The 19,681-nt window shown below is 51.3% G+C and overlaps 1 protein-coding gene and 1 long non-coding RNA gene across 3 annotated transcripts in view; one reads left to right on the top strand and one right to left on the bottom strand.

The window, feature by feature from the left end:
• LOC135906958 (uncharacterized) overlaps positions 1–19,681 on the bottom strand; it is a 147,190-nt gene that overhangs the window by 51,289 nt on the left and 76,220 nt on the right. The gene's annotated exons all lie outside the window — the stretch shown is intronic.
• Positions 7,775–19,681, top strand: part of LOC135906953 (ecdysone receptor-like) — a 178,582-nt gene continuing 166,675 nt past the window's right edge. For both annotated transcript variants that reach the window (XM_065438585.2, XM_065438583.2), the window contains exon 1: positions 7,775–8,119. The gene's annotated coding sequence lies outside the window, so the exon portion shown is untranslated. The remainder of the gene's footprint in view (positions 8,120–19,681) is intronic.

Here is a 19,681-nt window from a genome sequence, read left to right as displayed (position 1 = left end):
GATGTCACTAAGTCGTGACGGTTCCTTGTGCGCCTAACGATACGTACGTGCCTAGTAATCTGAAGCATAGTAATCTCAAGCATAGTAATCTTAAGCCTAGTAATCTTGAGGCGTTAACATCCATACAACAGCGATCACTAATCGTTGATGGTGCGATAGGAAAGAAGGCAGGCACAAAAGAAAATACATGCCACACTGTTATCTATCCCTTTTACCTGCCCCTCTCTCATGTAGCGTATTGAAATAACATGAAAACTATAGCTTCAGAAGGGGGGCGCTCTCACATCCAGACACCACACAAAGACTGCAGTTAGCACGCTTCCGCGTTTGCAGAAATGACAAAACAAAATCGCGGTGTCGGTACCAAAGGCACAGGGAAAGATACGGAAACGGGCAACTAACAGTCGAGATGCAGGAGCGCGCAGGTATCCCGGGCCGACGCCGCACCGTCAATCAGTTCCGTTTGAGCTGTTTTGTATTTCAGGTGTGACTGGGTATCCTTCGTCTCCGTATGCAACTGCTTTTGTTCGCATTGGCCTGGCGCTATTCTTGCCCGCGGCTTGAAATCGCCTCTTTCGATATGGAAGCCTAACAATGGTGCAAGGCGGACCGGACCGCTTTCGTGTGCTCTCCGAATATTTGTTACTCATGCACGGTTTGTCGACGCGCCGCCGAGTAGTGGTGGGTCATTGCGTCGGTCCGGTCTTCTGTGGGCGGTCACGAAGTTTGGAAGCCGAACTCAGAAACTTTTCTTTTTTTTTTTTTTCGTAAACTAAGTGATCGTTGCAATGGACCGGCTAATAATATTCCCAGTTTATAGGCCTCGCCGGATGTTGCTTTACCGGACTATTATAGTGCAATAGTTATTGTACATACAGTCCCGGTTTGGCTGTCGAGCACACCGAAGGAGCGGACGTAACGAGTAACAATAAATTGAGCAGTGGCTACTTTATTGCGATAGCAATTATATGGACACTCCAGGCGCATTTTTGCCGTTGCCGTCGCTGTGGCGTTCCAAATGAAGTCAAAGGGCGATAACACCGTCGCCGAGCGTCGTATGCTGCATGTGAGAGTGAAAGCACCTGAGGGAAGCCGAGGATCGTGGCTCAATCTGGCGCGCACGAAGGAGAAAGCGGAGAGCAAACGCACCGTCTTCCGTCGAGCGAGAGCCTGTCGGCTGATGGGAGAGAGGGAGAGGCGGGGGGGGGGGGGAGACAGCGTTGTGCTCCGGTAGCAACTGCGCATTTCGCCACCGGGCGCGCGGGAAACTGGCGATCGCGGCTCGATCACTCGAGGACAGCGGGGAGGCAGCGCGAGCGGGAGGTGGGCGGCTTCGATTCCGCCAACAAGTGCGTATACTGTGCACAGTATCTTCAAAGGGATCTGCAGACTGCTCGTACCTCCGTGCGCGCTGTTTTCTCGAAGACCGCAGAAGACCAGCGAATCTAGAGCTGATAAAGTTTTTCACTCACTCACTCACACTCGCTCTTGCGGTGACCGCACAATGGTCACTTCGTTCGCTGCTGCCACCGCCGCGCTTGGTCGCACCAGCGCTTTGACAGCGAGTGTCCGCGCTCATCGAGCGTGATGTATTCATGTCTGCTTGTGCGCGCTGACGCCATGCTTGTTAATCAGTTAGTAAGAGAGTGTTTCCAAGTTTACACCCCCCCTTCCATCCCTCTACTGGCCCCGTGCACCCTTGCTTGCTTTGAGTGCTTGCATTGTACGAAGCGTTGTCCGACGCTTCGTTCGCAAGCTTTTCAATTGCATCGAAGCTCTCTCTTAAGCCGGATACATAATCACATAAACAGGCTTACGGCAGCATTCAATGTCAGTATTGGGCTATGAAGTACCTTGCTGGTGGCGTTGAAGCGCCACCAGCAAGGTACTGGAGTATGCTGGAGTATTTGCCAGACATATTGCTCGCGTTGTCGTATGACTGGCCCCGACAGACTTGGAAGTTAACTCTCAAAGTTTTTTAACAAGTCGAGCATTGACTTTTCCCTTTTGTGACTAGTTCTGGGTAAAAACCCGCGAAAATATTCTTCAGGCTCATTGTTAGCGATGTAACGAATGACCACTGTAAGTTGATCCCTGTGACTCGAATCAGGTGTAGAATCAACCGAAAGAGCGAAGTGCTTGGCAGTTGCAATCCCGCAAGCGATGTTTTTAACGCGACAGCGTTAAGGAGCTCATGTCACAGAAAAGCCGGTGTCGTCGGCGGCGTTAGCCGTGAGCGATAAATCCCAGAAGGCACTTCATAAATAATAACATCTTGCAAGATGAGCTGGTGGGAATTGAACCAGGGTCTCCGGAGTGTGAGACGGAGACGCTACCACTCAGCCACGAGTTCGTTCCTTCAAATCGGGACAAAATCGCCTCTAGTGAATGCGGTGTTGCCCTAGAAACGTGCCGTAGAAAGTTATACTGCGGTGTATATCGTTAATTATGACCGTGTAACTTGCAGAAGTCGCAGTTTCACGAGTAGCGAAGTACGTTTCCGCTAAATTTCTTCTGCGCTCTGCGCACACGCAGAGCCATCTTGCGGCAAACACAGAAGACCCTCTCCTCGCAATGTACGGCGCTGCCCCGACACGTGGCGCGCCACTCGCCACATGACCGCGTCCGCCTCCATGGCGCGTCGGGGCCCGGATATCTCTGCCGATCGCGACGTTTGGCTGGCGTAGTGCGTTTGAGTAGGCGGTGCGAACGGCATGCGATAACGCTAGCGCGTTCCACTCTTGAAGGCGAAGCTTAAGCGTCCTCCAATTTTTCTTTCGTACATCAGTTCCAAGAGCTCCTAGAACCTCTTCCACGATGGTTGAGGAGAGGTAGGATGTCTCGCCACACCCAGCGCTCTCAAATTTCATTATATGGGCAGCAAGAAAAGGATCAAACTTGGCGATCAGTTCAAGACACCCAACGATGTTATCATTTTGGGGAGACACTATTAAATCTTTAGATCCCCTGATAGAGAGCCCTTGTTCTGCCAGAAACATTGCAACAGCAACTGCGCGCTAAAGGACATTTCTCCAGTAAGTTGCCCGTTCCGAGCAGAGCCCTTCAAGGGATTGAATGACTAAGCTTCTAAGAGAACGTTGTTTGCATAGGTCAAGCACGCATTATGTATGATACTTTCCTTGTGTGTCATTTAACTTCGCATATGCCTTGTTCCATGAACTGAACCCATCTGGCTCCGAAAATTGGTCCTTTCTTGCCGATATCAGAGTACAAGGAAGCATCATGTCCACCTGGGCGGTCAAGCCCTCGGGGTCCCTCTAAGCCCTGGGGGCCCGTTTCATGTGAGCCTTTTGAACCCTGGATAATCCGCCCTGCACCTATATGTATATGTAAGATGTAACGGCTTCCACGGTAGTATTCATAAGATAATAGGTCGGAAGTTCACGGTGGTTTACGCGCATGGTTTTACACTTAGATGGGCTTAGTTGCATTAACCACGAGTCGCACCACTTACCGACAGCGGTTATGTAATTTTGCAGCATGTTAGTATCAGCACTGTCAGAAATTTCATGAAGAATAACACAATCGTCGGCAGAGAGATAAATTTTAGAAGACATTGCATTGGGTAATTCGTGAATGTAAATTAGAAAGAGGAGAGGGCCTACAACTAATCCTTGAGGAACGCCAGGTTCAACAGGGCTAAATGAAGAGAAGTGGATATAAGATGCAACGATCTGTGATCGATTAAGAAGAAAGTGCTCTAGCCATGCAAACACGTTAGGATCAAGATTCAGCTTACTAAGCTTAAAAATGAGTAGTTTGTGACATACCTTGTCGAAAGCCTTTGCAAAGTCGAAGAAAACACAGTCCGCGCATGAACCTTTATCAAGAATAAGATCAAGATCGTGAGTGAATGATAGCAGCTAGCTGTGTTTCACAGGACAAACTTTTGTGAAAACCTTGTTGTGCGCGTGTGAAGAATGAGTTATCGTCTAAGTGCTTAATTAAATGTGAAAACAAGATATGTTCGAGTACTTTGCAAGGAATGCTTAGTAAGGGAAATGGGGCGGTAGTCATGAGGTGAACCTTTGTTGCCGGACTTGTGAAGTGGAACCACCTTCCCAATTTTCCAGGCTGCAGGGTGATGATATGTGTCCAAAGATTGCTAGAATATTTTTGAAAGTATAATAAAAATATGTAACCAGCAGTGATTTTCAAAAACTTTGCGTTAACCAGGTCTGCTCCAGGTGTCGATGACATCTTGAGATTTTTAATTTAGTTTTCTACCCCAAGTTGCTCAATCGCAATAAAATTCATAGCCGGGTAATTTCAACTCTCTAGGTCTGGAAGCACAGGATCTGGACACAGAACCGATTTAGTGCAGAATATGGAATTTAGGATTCGGTAACATTCAGCGTCGGGTATTGTTGATCCACTGTAATCAGTTAAAGCTATTGTATAGACTTTGGAAGGGTTAATAATGCGCCAAAAATTTTTCGGATCACTTGTGAATATGCTAGGCAAATTGTGTTCTTGAAATAGCTTTTTAGGAAGTTTATTTAGCGGCTATGTAAGCTTTCTTCGCGTTCTGGTAAGCATCCCACTTGTTTTTACGTGCCGGTAGAGGCGTTTTTTGCGATTGCAAAGCATCTTTATGTGGAAATTAAACCAAAGCGCCTTAGAATTTGATGATATTGTACGCGACGGAACAAACTTATCAATGAGTTCATGTACTTTGTGCCTGAATATGATCGAGTTAGTGTCTACAGTGCGATCATCAAAGTTACTTAAAAAGGAAGTCACAGAAGTTAGATTGTTCAATGTTTATGTAATTGAAGTTTGCCTTGTCGTAGTCATATATTAACTTTTTTTTTCACTGTTGGCTTTAACAGAGGGGAGGTAACGTTAAATGAAAGAGCTATAGATGGTCGCTTACAGCAAGTATACATGAAACATCCGTAATAATGTCAGGATGGGATCATAATATTAAGTCTAAGATATTCGCAGTATCCTGTGATATTCTTGTTTGTTCAGATATTAGTTGAGGTAAAGAAAATAAAGGGCAGGGATCAAGAAATTCACGAGACTTTGAAGAATATGGATAGGAAGAATACATTATAGTCCGGAAGTTAAAGTCCCGCATTAATATTACGGGCGCTGTTGGATGCAGCACAAAAAGCGTGTTTAGTGCGCCATGAAATTCGGCATTGAAAGAAGACGGGCAAGAGGGAGGGCGGTAACGAACAGCAAAAATAAATTTTCTATGGCCTAGGTTAACGCAGGCGCACACTATTTGGGAGTAGTGTGTAAACCCTGTGGCTTTAGTCCCCAAGCTTCGGGTGCGCAGGATAGAAAGCGCTCTACTAACCATCTGTAAGGCCGGGCATGCGTCGTTTAAGCATGCGTCATTGTAAGGCCGAGAATGACTGACAGCAGTGCCCAATTGTGCTCACTCATTAAGGACGGGCTAACTTAAGTGAATGACGCGGCTCTCGCCCTTCACAGGCCGACCAAGTACAAAATTTGTCTCCGGGCGCTGAATCCTTTCTTCCCTTCGCTGTAATTCGCCGTAACCACGCAGTGGTAGAGCGCCGAGGCTCTGTACTGCGTACAACCTAACAGCGTCCTGGGCTCTAACACCCAGCTAAGTGTGTATATAGAAGAGTGAGGACATGCTCTCCGCACTCTCTGTAAATGTAAATAGCTCGCCGGTGAATAAGGTTTGTCATATAAACCTGTTCAACGTTTCCTGTCTGCTATATACGTCAGCACCGCCTAGCTACATCACAGGGAGCTCTTCCCTCAACATCACGGGAAAAGAAACTTTACTGCATCGTCACAGAATGGACGCCGGCGAATCGGGATATAGCAAACACATTATTAGCGAAGGCGGCTGGCCAATCAAAATTAGGGCCCATATTCACAAAATACTCGTTCGCTTGAACTGTTCGTAAGAACGAATTCCAGCCAATCCTGTTGCTAGACATATTATTAGCGAAGGCGGCCGGCCAATGGTAAACACGGCCGGTATAAAGTACGGATTCATTGCACCTGATTATGCTAGTATGTTTTTTTTTTATGTTGTTGTTATAATCCACCATTCACAACCGGCCAGTCGGGGCGATAATACGGGCGTGCCGCTAGGACCAGTGAAGAAGCGTGAAAATGAACTGCACTGGAATAGGATAGTTATATTATCCAGGCCAAGCATTTACGAACGACAAGCTTTGGGAATTGAGCCCCCAAACATCCGCCTCGAGAGAGAGCGAGAATCAGCGATCGATTAACAGGGGCATGAAAATACCTGCTTTAATACCAGGCCCTGTGCTTATTGTGCAAGAGTTGCTATGGTTGATGATATAAGTGATGATGTGGTAGCGCGGATGCTATCACAGATACAGGAACTCATAACGTTGCCACATAATAGAGTTGCGTGTTATCAGTCCTTGAAGCGCATTCATCGACGCCCACATGTCGTGCGATCAAATTCTTTCATACTGCAATGTGTTTCTACTTTGATTTTAGTGAAACTGATCGATCATACAACACGTTATGCGTTATAATATAGCCCTGCCACGCTATTCACTGCGTTGTATGCATAGAAAACCACCATTTCTAATAGTGATCTGGGTGCGTATTCACAAAGGTTGCTACGCCAGAACTGTTCGTAAGAGTAAATGCTATCCAATCGCGATGTATCCGCGAGGGCGGCTGGCCAAGAACAAGCAGCACTTGCGAACGATAGGCTTAACGAATTCGGCCCCTGTTCGTTCCGGACGAAGCCATAAAGTGCCGTTTACAACGGAGGCAGTAATCGTTATGGGGCTTACAAATGGCCATTACAAGCACCCGCTCTCTGAGGCCAAGAAAAAATACACAATGTTAGCGTTTCCGTTTCTACCGAGTAATCGTACATCTTGGAATTGGAACACGCTGAAATAAACACTAAGTATAGAGTTCTATTTAAAAGATAAGTTATTATACTGCACCAGTTCTAGTACACAAAACATTTCTTGGTGGGGATCTTCATTTCTATTGAAATATTGGAAAAATAAATCCGGCTTGTGTAAAACAGTTGGAAAGTGCTTTAACTGTGTCGAATGTCAATGCGAGATGCCTGCGCCAAATATCTGGGCTCCTTCATGCACACGATAAAGCATTTACTGGTGATTAATGGCATTCGCACCACAGTTTACTTGCGATTTATAATACCATTTCTCTTCATTAATGGCTAATGAACGCTGCGTTTTTATCGACCGTTCGGCTGAATGTATGAAACGAGTTGCTTCATGTCATTCATTAATGTGCTCGTAATATGAACAGAAACACGAAAACGTCTTTTTCCAACTTTCATAAATTCTAATCGCAAGTTAAACTGCCTCAGCAGCAAAATATATGCGAGAAGTTATTTGACCAAACGAAAAATAACGAAAACGAAACCGTATTCTACTGTTACCATACTTCGCGGTCATTATGATAATGTCGAAGCCGAAGGACGTCAATATGAACACGCTCCGGATAACGCGCTCGATTTGTTTACGAGCAGCGGCTGAAAGGAAACGGCGCATCGCAAATAGCCTTCGCCGCGGGCGCTGAACACTTTCTTCGAGCCGCGCGGGCGTTGTACCCGGCGGCGGCGTCGTCTGCAACCGCCGGTGCCATGGCCACTGTGCCATGGTGCGGCGGCGCTGCAGTCGCACTGCCCCCCTGCCACAGAGGCCTAGTTGGTGCGGCGTCCGCGGGGCGCCGCTGAATTCGTGTGCGGCTCTGCGATTGGCTGAACGCGCTTGCCCTACTTAGGCTGCCGCCCCAAGCCGTCGCCGTGGAAAAGTGCTGGGCGTGCAGCAGCGCGGCCGCGAGCTCGACGGCGGCAAGCCCTTCCCCCTCCTCTTTTATTTTTTTATTCCGAGCCTGCCCGCAGCTTGAAACAGCAGCCCGTCTGGACTACGACCCGTGCGGCAACCTCCATCAGCAGCGACTGCCGGCTTGGAATAAGCGTGCTGTGTTGTGCGTTTGCGACGCTGAGCGAGCGGGTTCTCGGTTTAGGCCTACGGCCGCTCTCGCATCGTCCGTTGCCCGGGATTTGGTGTGTGTCCTCGCGCGGCGAGCTACTCCATCGAGCAGCGACGTGCAGACCCCTTCGCCACTGGGTGCCAGGGTAAGTGTTCCCACCGTCGTCGGTCCGTGCGCGCACATGGCGGCTTCTTCCGTCCGTGTGCCTCTGCCGGTGTTTCTTTTCCCGCTGCTCGCGCGCTGTCGCTGAGCCCCGCCGGTGATGTAACGCGAGGGAGCGCGACACTCGCGGTGGCTGACCCTAATTTTGAAGGCCGGTCAGTCGCAGTGGGTGACCCCTTGGAAGGTCGTGCCGTGTGCGCATGCGCCCAAGCCCTGTGTTGCCGTCGTCTGCGGGTTTGGGGATCACCCTGGGGGCGCCCCAGTTTCGGGCCCTTTTCTTTCCCCGGGCGCGGCTCCCACACGGCGGCCCGGAGCTAGCACCCGGCACAGGCGGCGGTCGTCCGCATGCGGCACCCTGCCCCACGCGCGACGGTGTGTGTTCGCCTTGCGAGCCTCGCCACCCCTCAGAGAAGCCTTTCCCCCTCGCGAGCCGTGCAATCTGTCCCCGAACGGTCACGACCACCGCCACCACGGCGTTGTTGTGTGTGGAAGGCCGGTGGGCTTGCCTTATCGATTCGCTTACGCGTCGCGGCCTCATTCTAGGGCCGCGCTCTCCCCGCTGAAATCTACCTTGGTCTCTTTCCAGGCCAGCTATCGCGGGCCTCAGTCGCCGGGTTTTAGGTTATCGTGCAGCCGCGTAATACATCGCCGTCGCTGTGCGCGCTTATGGCACGTCTGGGGCATTGCACGCGAGTTGTCATGTACGCGACGTTTGCCCCCCCCAATCCCGTGGATCGGCTCATCCGACGCCCGCCTCCGCCTCCCGGCAAGGATGTTTTGGTCAGTGCCGCGCCATCCGTGCAGCCCCTCGTGGGAGCTGCCGGCGTGCCGCCGGGAGCCGCTGACCTGCTTTTGTAGGTTCGGCCCGGTTCTGATGCAATCGGGCCCCCGCTCTCTCTCGTGGAACCCAGATTCTTCGCTTCGTCGAGTCATTCTCGCTTTTTCTTTTCTCTCTCTTTGGCTTTTCGCATGCGCGCCTCAATGTTCCCTGTCAAACGCGTCCGACCGGTTGTCCAGACTGCCATCGGCGACAGCTGCATCAGAGACAGCCTGATCCATTGGAGACGGACTTACGAAAACAAGCAAGCTGCACTGTACAGCGCGGCCAGCTAACGACACCGGCGTGAGAGCCCGGTCAAGAGTGACAGGTGCCTGGCGGCCCTCGCTCGTGCGAACGCCGCCGTGTGTCGCCTCTGATCGTCCCGCAGCGGGAGAAGCCTATGGAATGTACCGGAATATTAGGCGACAGCCGTCCCTTCCGAATGAGCGCTCACGCGAAAATCTGCGTTTGCGCAATGCCAGCATTCACTTTTATTGGCTTTATTCTCTACTGGTGATCGATTGAGTTTCGTTTCAACGTAACCCGTTCTTCGAAAGGAGAGAACGGGAGAGTTTCGCGGAGGCATAGACTAACGATGTAAAAAAAACTCGCATTGCTTTGAATTTTGGCGCAGTATTTGAGCATATATAGCAATGTTTCTATCCATGGCCTTTCCTTGGGGCAGAGAGCAAGAGCTAGGAATGAAACGACAAAGCTATCTCCGTGTGCAGCAGCCAACGACTTCACAGCTAGGCGGCGTTTCGAACGGGTGACCTTTAGTACAACCGAAGGGCTTCGCTGACCTTTGTCCTTATCCAAGACTGCGAGGTAGGGTGCGCCTCGTCTTTGTTGCAGTTGCCACGCCATCAGTGAAGTGCTTCCCGAGTTCCTAAATGCCCTCTACCGGATTCAGACACAACGTGAATAACTCGGTGCATGCCTTATCTATTCAATGATATCTTCGGAGGACCCATTCCGTAGTCGGTGCACGACTGTATTGACACGTATTTCGTTTCGCGGACTGGGGAAACGGGGCAAGTGGAACAATTTAGATGTAATGGCGCATATGCCAACTGGGGTGCCGCGGTAATGGGGAGTAATTTTTTCCCTATGGTTTCCGAATCCGTCTTTTTTTTTCTGTGACACTTTAGTTATATTTGTCTGCGTTCCCGCGGGAACCATATTATGTCGAGTTTAGCACTAGATGTCGGTTCCTCCGCAAACGTACAATCTGCTTTCACTCTTAGCTATGGTGTTCTATGTAGCTGAAATATCCAGCGACGAAGTTGCAGTAGACTGCGTTTCCATTTCAAGGCCCTTGCGTGGCCCAAAAACACGTTCATAATTTATTGTACTCATCGTATTAATGAGAACAATAATAAATTGACAGGAATGTGCGAACGGTAAGTGCGCATAAACTTACCGGCAGCTAGACGCCGACATATACCGCGAAGTGCCATACTGCGCCTTCCATTCATGTATATGGCGGTTGCTGTAATTCAGTGCCGCGCAAACTCGGCACGTACAGATCTATACTGTACGGGAACATTCTAATGTGCGGCTATCATTTTGCTGACGCTCTAGCCGGAAGCTTGGGCTAAAGCAATGTCAGTGCACTGCACACAGTTGTAGATAGATGTCAGCGCTACCAGTCACACGTCAGCTGCGACAAAACCAGGTAATTGTACGTATGCCAGAGGAAAAATTAAACATCGCACATGCTCTAGACTACTCTGTTCCCGTTAATTGTGGGTCGAGCTTACGTTCAGTACTCGCCCCTCCTGCGCCCCTTGGCACATTCCATCGCACGCGTATGTGTGTACCTTCCGCCTAAAATACAAGTTTTCCGCTTGCGAGGAAGAACCCTCGAGTTGGTGTGGTGTATGTACACTGCTCTATTCCCGTCACCCGCACGCCGGACGCCCTGTCGATTTATGAGCGAATTCTCATTGACAGCACTGTGTCCAGCAAACGTCCCCATGTCTGGACTCCTCCGAAGCCTCTCGCTTACTATTTACTCATAGTCCCTGGAGTTGATTGTTTCGATTTCCTACCTTTAGTAACAGCGCTAGCGTTTCCGCGTGGCCGTGCTTTATATCAGGCGAATTCTCGCACCGCATGCTCTCCAGCAGAGTACAAAGTGGTCCCGATTCCAAGAGCCTACTACAATTCTTCGCGAGACAGCTCAGTGGCGCGGCTCGCTTTCGTACTATTGCGAAAGCAGCTATAGAAACCTTGGAGACGCGTTCGCGCCGTCGGCGCCGCCACCGCCGTGCTGTCGCGCTCGACGGTGTGCATGCGCAGTCGTCTTCAGAGACGCGCAGCGCGTGTCGCTGCAAAATAAAACGAGAGCGGCGTTGCTGCTTTGCAAACAGTGACGATAGAATAAATCACGCTTAATTCTGCAACCGTCGAGGGAGCATCATACAAGTGGTCCGAGCGGTCAGCAGATCCGATCCAGCGGCCCTCTGTGCCAGTCAGAGTCGACAAGATTGAGAAGTCGACGATGTCCGGAACAGGCGGCTCCTCCACCGTCGGCTCGCACTTTAGAGAGGAGCGAGCTCGCGTCGCTGTGCATTGTATCGTCGGGACAGGGTTACCTCAGTGCGCTCGGCCGAAAAGCGGCATCGGAAAACAGCCGCCGTCCCTCCCCCCTGTCCGGCGTCGTCGTCCTCTAACTGGGGAAAGGGCTGCTGCACCACGCGCGCCTATTGATTGAAGCCCCCGACGGGGGAGCGAACGACCGTGGCCGGGACCTTTCTGCATGGCTGGTTTTCTTCCCCCCGACGCTCGCGGTGCCTCTGCCAGCGCACCTCCACCGACGCGGTCCGCTGCCGCCGCCAGCTATCTTCGCTTTCGACGACGTCCTCCACGCTGTGGGATGCAATAAGGTTGCAGCGTCGTCGGATAGATATCCACGCGCGCGCCAAGTGCTTGCCTGTTCGCTACTGACTTGTTAGTGTATAACTATTGTTGCCGCGGGCACTTGCCTGCCCTGCGACTGGTCGCAGCTCTGCATTCGCTCTTATCAAGCCGAATTCGCGAAGCTTTTCGTTCGTGTTACTTGCTATTGACCGGCTGCCTTCCATAATAATATGTCCAGCATCAGGATTGGCTGGAATTTGCGCTTACGAATAATTCTGGCGTACGAGCTTTTCTGTGAATACGGGTCCTCGGCGTTTCATTAATGTCAAGGGCATTTTTCGGCGTATGTGCCATAGTCGTCAGTCTATGTTAACGCAAGCTTGTCGCTTGTAATAATTTTTGTTAACAAAGTAGTATTTTGTGCATCTTAGTCTAAGCCTCGTATACTAACGAAATTAGGTTGAGAGTCATGCACCCGACAAAGAAATAAATGCCTTGTCGCTCCCTATAGGAGGTTACTCCACTCTTCCTACCTTTGAATGACTACTTAAACGGTGTAGAGGGAACTTAACCATCAAGCAACCATAACCATTAACCATAAGCAAGGCAATAAGTTTGAAGGCTGCAAACAAAGCAGGCAATGTGAAAGAAACACTCAAAGGGCCTGTGAGAAGCCGTAGTAAATAAATACACATGCGCCGCTTAACGGTGTTCAATTGTCTTAATAAATATTGAACGGAAAAGCTACTTGTTACATACTAATATGTGCGATTCGAGTTAACACACCGCAGTATTCGTTTTTGTGTTATACTGCTGTTATGTTGCCGTTCCTTAAAAACGATATTGTGTTATACTGCTATTATGTTGCTAACGGCTGTACGCCATCCCGCTATGTTTCGCCCGTAGACGTAATTTTGTGATTTCTCATTTCGCGGGCGTATGCGTCTCGATCGCGCATGTGGTGCCGTGTCTTTTTTCTTTGTCTTCCTCGCGGATTATATCAGGTTTTTAAAGCGTCTATTTTCGTGGTTGCCCAATCCCTGGTTTTAAGTACCGCCTCCATATCGCCCGTTTTTCTCAAACCGTGCCGTGTTGCTGGGCGTTCAAAATCCATACGCCATTGGCCTTCGCAATTGGCCTATTAATTGGCTACACCATCTTCACCCGTCGCGGTTGGTCAGCACTCTCAGGAGCCGGTCAGTCGGACGTTCATGCGCGCTCGTGGCTTTTGTACAAGCGGTCACTGCTTATTCTATGCCAGCTGGGGCTTTCGTTACGCTTATTAGTGCTCTCTCTCTCCCTCTTTTCCTCTTTATATTCCCCTTTCCCGCACCCCCAGTGTAAGGTAGCAAACGGGGTGCTCGTCTGGTTGACCTCCCTGCCTTTCCCTATCCTTGCTCTCTCTCTCTCTGTTGTGCTCGCGAGAGAGCATAATCTTTGATTTCGACCAGGAAAACTTTGAAGGGCGAGGTATTAAACAAAATTAGCATTAACGAATACGCTGGTCGACTGCACCTTGCGTCGGCCGTTTTATTTAGCGCACATTCTTGGTTCATCCGCGAAGACGATGGCCGACTGACGTAAGCAGCATGAATTCGCCCATAAGTGAGCCATTAAGGTATGGTTCTCTTTTCTCTTGGCCGTTTTGCGACCGCGCTCGTTTTGTTCATTCCGCCTTGAAATAAAGTAGCCCGAATAGTTCTTGCGTCGCGCACATACGCATGCCGGGCAGGCTTTAGCCGACACCAGCGGTGCCATTCGCTTTTTTTTCTTTTCTTCCAGCTCTCTGATTATAAATGCTTGCGGCAGCGAAAGAGAGTCTCCCTTTCTTTCCCTTGTGTGGGGCAGCGTCGGAGAGAAAAGGCGGCGTCGCTGACGATTGAGGTCAGTCGCGCTCCGAGAGGGGTACGCTCCCTTCCTTTCCTTCGAAGCCGCCGGCGGCGGCGGCGCGGTAATTTCGAGTCTCTGCTGTTCCTCCTCCGGCTCTCGTAGTGGTGGCGGCGCAAGCGTTGCGCCACCGAACAGAGAAAGGAGCAGTGGAATGGGCTGCCGCCGCCATCTTGCAGCCTCAGGGAATCGAGAGAGGGCGTAATCGTCTGCAATCAGCCCGCCGCCACCGCCTTCGGTAACGCTGTCATTTGGGGGCTTTTCCTCTGCGGCCCCGCCGCTGCGGACTGCGATGGGAAAGGAGGAATTATATTTAGGCCTACGTCGCCGGACGACGGCGACGAGAATGCTTTGCCTCTGTACGATTCGACCGTTGTTTTCTTTTTCCTTACCTTCTTTTTTTTTTTCTCGTAAAGATCTCGTGTATGGTACCGTTGCCGGCGTGCGTTAATGGCGCCGTTCGCGAGGCCCTCGAGCGGCGCGTGGGCGTAACGACCAGGGTTCGTGTTAAAGAAGCGTTTCGCGTACGCCACAACTGTTCGTAAGAACAGCCGCCGACCAATCGCAAAAGCGAACGTCATACTATAGCAAAGTCTGCCGGCTGATATCAAACACTATGTATGCGATGCCGAACGAAAATGTGCGCGAATTTGATTACAGGAGTAGTGTTTGCCGAGTGAGTTCGCACACGCCGCAGAAGTTCGTAAGAACAGCCGCCGAAATCATATTACGGAAGGCAGGCAGCTAATGAGGAAGGCATCGTACATACGAAAAATATAATTGAATTCGACTCCAAGCGCTCGTGTTCTCACTGAGCAGTTCGTAAGCCCGAGCGGTTAGTAAGAAAAGCCACTGCGCACTCGGGTCGGACATTGGCAATCAGTTAATGGAAATCAGCTATGGCGAACGAGATCCTTTGCTATTTCGACCATTGCACTAGTATAATAGTCCACCAGTGTCAACATTCGCTTGCTCAGACCTTGTCTCTGGAATCAACATGCCTGAGTAATAAATAAACTGTTATTGCCTGCGTCACCTGTGACATGCAGTTGAACTGGCAGGTATAAGCTTAATCGTGACGCCTAAATTTGCCTCAACTACAATGGTTTCGTGCTTTTAATTTAGTAGTGTTAACAGTCGTTCGAAATTCGACGTTTAAGACATCTTTCGCCAGGTCTAAAGGCAGGATCTGTTAACACACGTCGTCGTGTTCTAGGCGCCTGGAACCGAAGTTACATCTATATAAGTTGAGCTTGTATTTCGTATCATTGTTACCTTCAGAACTGGGGGAAAATAAACTGCGCTGTTATATTCTGATGTGAAAATGTGCACATTTCCAAAGCGCTATCCTTGCAACGGCTCTGTTGAGTTCGTTGCTATTTACTATTTGCTATTTGTGTTTTGTTTGACTAACACGATCCTTCCGCTACCCGCGCGGTTCTTCGATGCACTACGCAGACACTACACCAGCAGAAGCGTTCTCAAATCTGCTGTAGGTTGGTGGCGAAGGGCATCGCGGACGAACCGTTATTGGTCGGCATGTTGCAGCGGGGCGGGCATGCCGAGCTGGGACCCAGCGCGTTGAAGCGGCCGGCTCAGCCGGTCGGCGATTCGGGATGCACCGCTAGCTCGATTGCTATTGGTCTTTAGACGCGCTATGTTTATCAGTGGCGTAGGTGAAGCGATCCCATCAAACGATCTATAGATAGGTGCGCTTAGGCGCCTGTCTATGCCCCTCCGCCCCGTTCCACAGCTCCGGTTGGGTGGCAACGTCGGTGGCAGCGATTGGCAAACTGCATCGAGAGAAAGAAGGGCCGAAGCGAGTTAAAAGCCCTTCCCAAGTGGTTGTCTCGTCAGCGATAGGCGATTCTCGATTTACTAAGAAGGTGTGTTCGCTCACACTCGCCAGGGGTGCGATCTTGTACGCGTTCCAAAATAGAACGGAGGCGGTCCGTTCCACCGAGCTGCACAGGCTTGGTCAGTTTGAACGGTGTCGAACGCCATGACGTCAATTGTGAAGTGATATCTGCTGTCAATCATTCCGTGTTGTCTGCTATCGGACGAACGCAACGGAACGGACCGCCAATTTCGCGACGGAAAGAACGGACCGCCTCCGTTCGAGTTTGGAACGCGTACAAGATCGCACCCCAGGTGTCCTCCTTTCAGTATTGCGTTTATTTTATTTTTTTTAAGTAGGCGGCTCTGGCATTTCTGGCTAATCAATCCGCGACGACTTGCGCAATGGTTTCAACGAAAGTGGCTGGCACGGTCGCCGCTGCACGGTCGCGCGACGGAAACACTCTATCAAACGGCGCCATCCCACGATGGAGAGTTTTGCCAGAATAATGAAAACTGCTATTTTGTAATGCTATTCTTATTCGTTGTCTGTGTCCTGGGCAGCGCTACACGCGCGTTATCTCTGGAATCGACTTGGGAGACGCGGTGCATGAGAAGAAAGGAATGGAATCGGCTGAACAGAATCGTTATATTATACCGGCGGGTATTGGCGAAATTGAAGGAGCCCAATCTGAAGCCGATATTACTGGATCGTTCCCAGTTTGCATGTTGTAATTCGTGCAAGGTCACCGGAAATGTCTAGACAGCGAGCTCGGTTGTCGAGTATTGGCTTACTATATATAGCTAATGAGGCTTGTAAAGAGGCTAATACATTTCACATGTCAGAGTGGACATTGTCCGTCGTTTGATCCTTCCTTCGTTTGCGGCCTAGCAACCTGTGTCATTCAGTATTAATCCTGGAGCGCTCCAGGCTAGCTTTGACCTAACTCGAAATTCACCCCCATCTTCGCATTCCCTTGAAAAAACAGGCAATAGTAGCTAGTGCTTCGACTTTTGACCGCTTGGTGGATAGATGGTGGCACCCGACGTTTCGTTTCAAGACGTTTGACCGTAGCTGGAATAATGTAAGTCATTGTAAACTTAAAATTCCACGGAACTTATGTTTTGTACGCGCGCATTGCGAAGAAGAAAAAGGTTGGCTGCAACGAATTCCAGTTTTCGTTAGGTTATACATGGATCACTTCTAATAAACCTGGAGAAGACACAGGCAGGTCTAGGTCAGCACGTTCTACCTAGTCGATCCACTCGACATTTCGCTGCCGTTTCTCGCTGCGCCCCGCCGCAACAGCGCCACGTTCCGTCGACGACAACGTCCATTACGTTTCTCCCTGCCGGGCCCGCCATTTTCGCGCCCGTGCTCGGACGGCGGCGGGCAAGCGCGCGCGCCGTTTCCCATTGCGAGTTACCATTGCCATCCGCGGAGCCGCTGTTCGCCCTTTAGCGTGCAAATGACCGTGCGCAGCGGCGCGCTGGCCTGGCGCGGTGAAAGGCACCCCGCTTGCGCAAACCAGCTGGGTGCGCTCGAAGAACGTCCGTCCTGTGCAAATGGGAACTACAGGGAAACGCAATTAATAGCTCTTCTCTCGAGAGGAGCCCGGTCAGCGGGAGGGGCGGCGTAGAGTAGACGTGTGAGCGTGTGTGTGTCGCAACGGAGTCCCTGTCGGCTTCGCTTCTCTTTATTGCATAGCGCGCCGGCCTTTGTTGTGCAGAGCCAGCGACAGAGAGGGGGGGGGGGGAGTCAATGAAGCCAGGAGATGCAGCAGGTGTATTTACAGAGGCGGTCTCTTCCCTCTCGAGGGAGGCCGTTCGTTTCGCGCCTATAGGCGACTGTGGGCTCGTACTCGCGCTCAGCCGCTACCGGTCGCCTGAGACGGCGTGTACTTTAGTTTCTCTCTCTCTCTTCGTTGTCATACCTTATTCTGTCATGCAGTGCTGGGGAGTGAACAACTACGATGGAAGCGTCCCTTCTCTGGGCTGGAAATTGACGATTTACGGGCCTCGTGGTGAACATGAACAGTGATGACGTGGCCTAAGCCATAGGCATAGGCTGATTGTTGTGTGCCGAGCCGTTTACACTGCGTCGTCTTGTTTGCGAGTCTTATAACAGCGAGTGGAACGACAGGAAAGAAAACAAAGTATAGCTTGTAAGGTGCTGTTTGTCCGCCGACGAGCGAAAGTTGCATAAGGATGGCCCGCGATAGAGACCGGTTGCACGCACACAAGGAGCAGGGTGTGAGGGGGGAGGGGGGGCCTAGCGGTTCGTGGCAATGATTCTTGTTGCGGACCGGAGGGCGAATTCGCCACGCCAACACCACGACGCCCTGCCCTTGGCCCCGGCGTCGTGGCGGTGGACGGGCGGCAATCCGGCTGCTCTGCAGCGCGTGTCGTGCGTGCCCCCGGCGGGACCTTCGTGTTAGCCGCGTGCCCAATTACGTGGGCCCGCACGCTGCTGTTGCAGCCAGCGGCGAACGAGCCTCCTCATGCAGATACGCGGAGGGGGCTTGCGCTGCCTTCGCTCGTCTGGGACCGTGACTCCGCTGGCCTTGACCATATGGGCGAAGGAAGAGAAAGGGTGCATCTGGGGGAGAAGAGCTGCCGCCGCCGATTCGACGCATGAGCGCCGCTGGGTCTCCGGCTGCGGCCGGCCGGCCTGTCGAGGCTTGCTTGCCCGCCGCCACGGCGGGATACGAGCGCTGCCTGCTGCATTGCGCCGCCGCCGCCCTTATCGCAATGTGCTGGAATACAAACTGCTTTTGGCGCACAAAAATGGCAAGAAGAGCAGCGGGGAGGGAGGGAGGGCCGACTTGTCTTGCATCGCCAAAGCGGCGGCACGATTGCTAATCTCCTTGTGCCACCGGAGCGCCGCGCGCGATCTCTGCCTGCACTGCGGAGTGCGCCGCGCGTTTGGGAGGGTGCGCGCGTGTAGTGCCTTCGCGAGGAGCCACTCGCGCGAGTCTTCTGCCTCGAGTGTCCTTGATGGCGTTCACTTGCCTGTTCGCGGGGGCAGCGGGTTGTTATTGAAGCTGTTTTGGCATGTTTCCACTGGAACGCGTGCTTCTACACCGTTTCCCTCCTCCTGCCATCGCTGCGCACGGCGACAGTCACGTCGCATCTTTTTTGCACTGGCGTCACTCCTGCGGACGACTGCAATGCAGCCGTTCGCGGAGAGCAGCTGCTCGTCGCCCGCCCGCATCCGTATCGCGCGAACGTTCGTTACTGCTCTGGGAAGTCGCGTTCACTCGATCGCCCGGTCGGTTAAGCCGCGGGCGACTGGCAATCCGCTGTTAATGGTTTTCTCTTATGCATCTGCCGCGTCCACGACGTCGACAGCTTGCGAAAGAGCAGCGGTTGTTGCGTCCTGCCTGTGACGGGGCCACTTAACGAGACGCTATTACCTGATTCGGTGGGGTAACACGCAGGCAGACCGACACGGAGCGTAAGAAGTTTGACATCGTGGTGGTTGACGTACTGCGTATTCGCGACACGAAAGTGGCCGCGATATTTCTCGCTGCCAGCCGTCTTTCATCGTATCTCTCTCTCTCTCTTTCCACTTCTTACACTTTATCACCGAGCCATTTGGCTACTAGGTTTACATTTTTTGTTACATTTCTCCTCGCTCATGATAGTCTTGGCAAGGACTGCTGAGACAAAACGTTGTGCTGGCATGGGCATGTCGAATGCTAGCCGGATCAAGCTGCACGTGACCACCCCGTTATCGAGGACGACCGACATCCCGCGCTGATTTACCTCGTGGCTTCTTTGCATCCTCTCGCCAATATCATTAGTGGAGTCTCCAAGCTACAAAAGAAGTCGATGCGAACTGAGAATTGATCTTCCGCTTTTTTCTATCGATCTTTTTTTTTTTCATTTTTCCAGACCTTCCTCGCTGCATGGATTCAGTTCATTCTATGTTTCTATCACGGAGAAGTTCGGCTGATGCGAATGTTATCCGTGACCCTTGGAGAATCGTGTCCCCCGAGTTTCTGCTGTATAATGAGGCTATTGAATTGCGCGAACCGGCTTTCGCTGTCTAGCACATGCATGTGTACCCAGACGTCTATAAGACGAAATAAAAGAACGAGAATCGAAGCAGGCAACAAGCGTGCCTCTCCCCGA

The sequence above is a fragment of the Dermacentor albipictus genome, chromosome 1 (genome assembly GCF_038994185.2).
Source record: "Dermacentor albipictus isolate Rhodes 1998 colony chromosome 1, USDA_Dalb.pri_finalv2, whole genome shotgun sequence".
In the NCBI taxonomy this organism is placed as follows: Eukaryota; Metazoa; Arthropoda; class Arachnida; order Ixodida; family Ixodidae; genus Dermacentor; species Dermacentor albipictus.
This window is presented reverse-complemented; position numbering and strand designations above follow the sequence as displayed.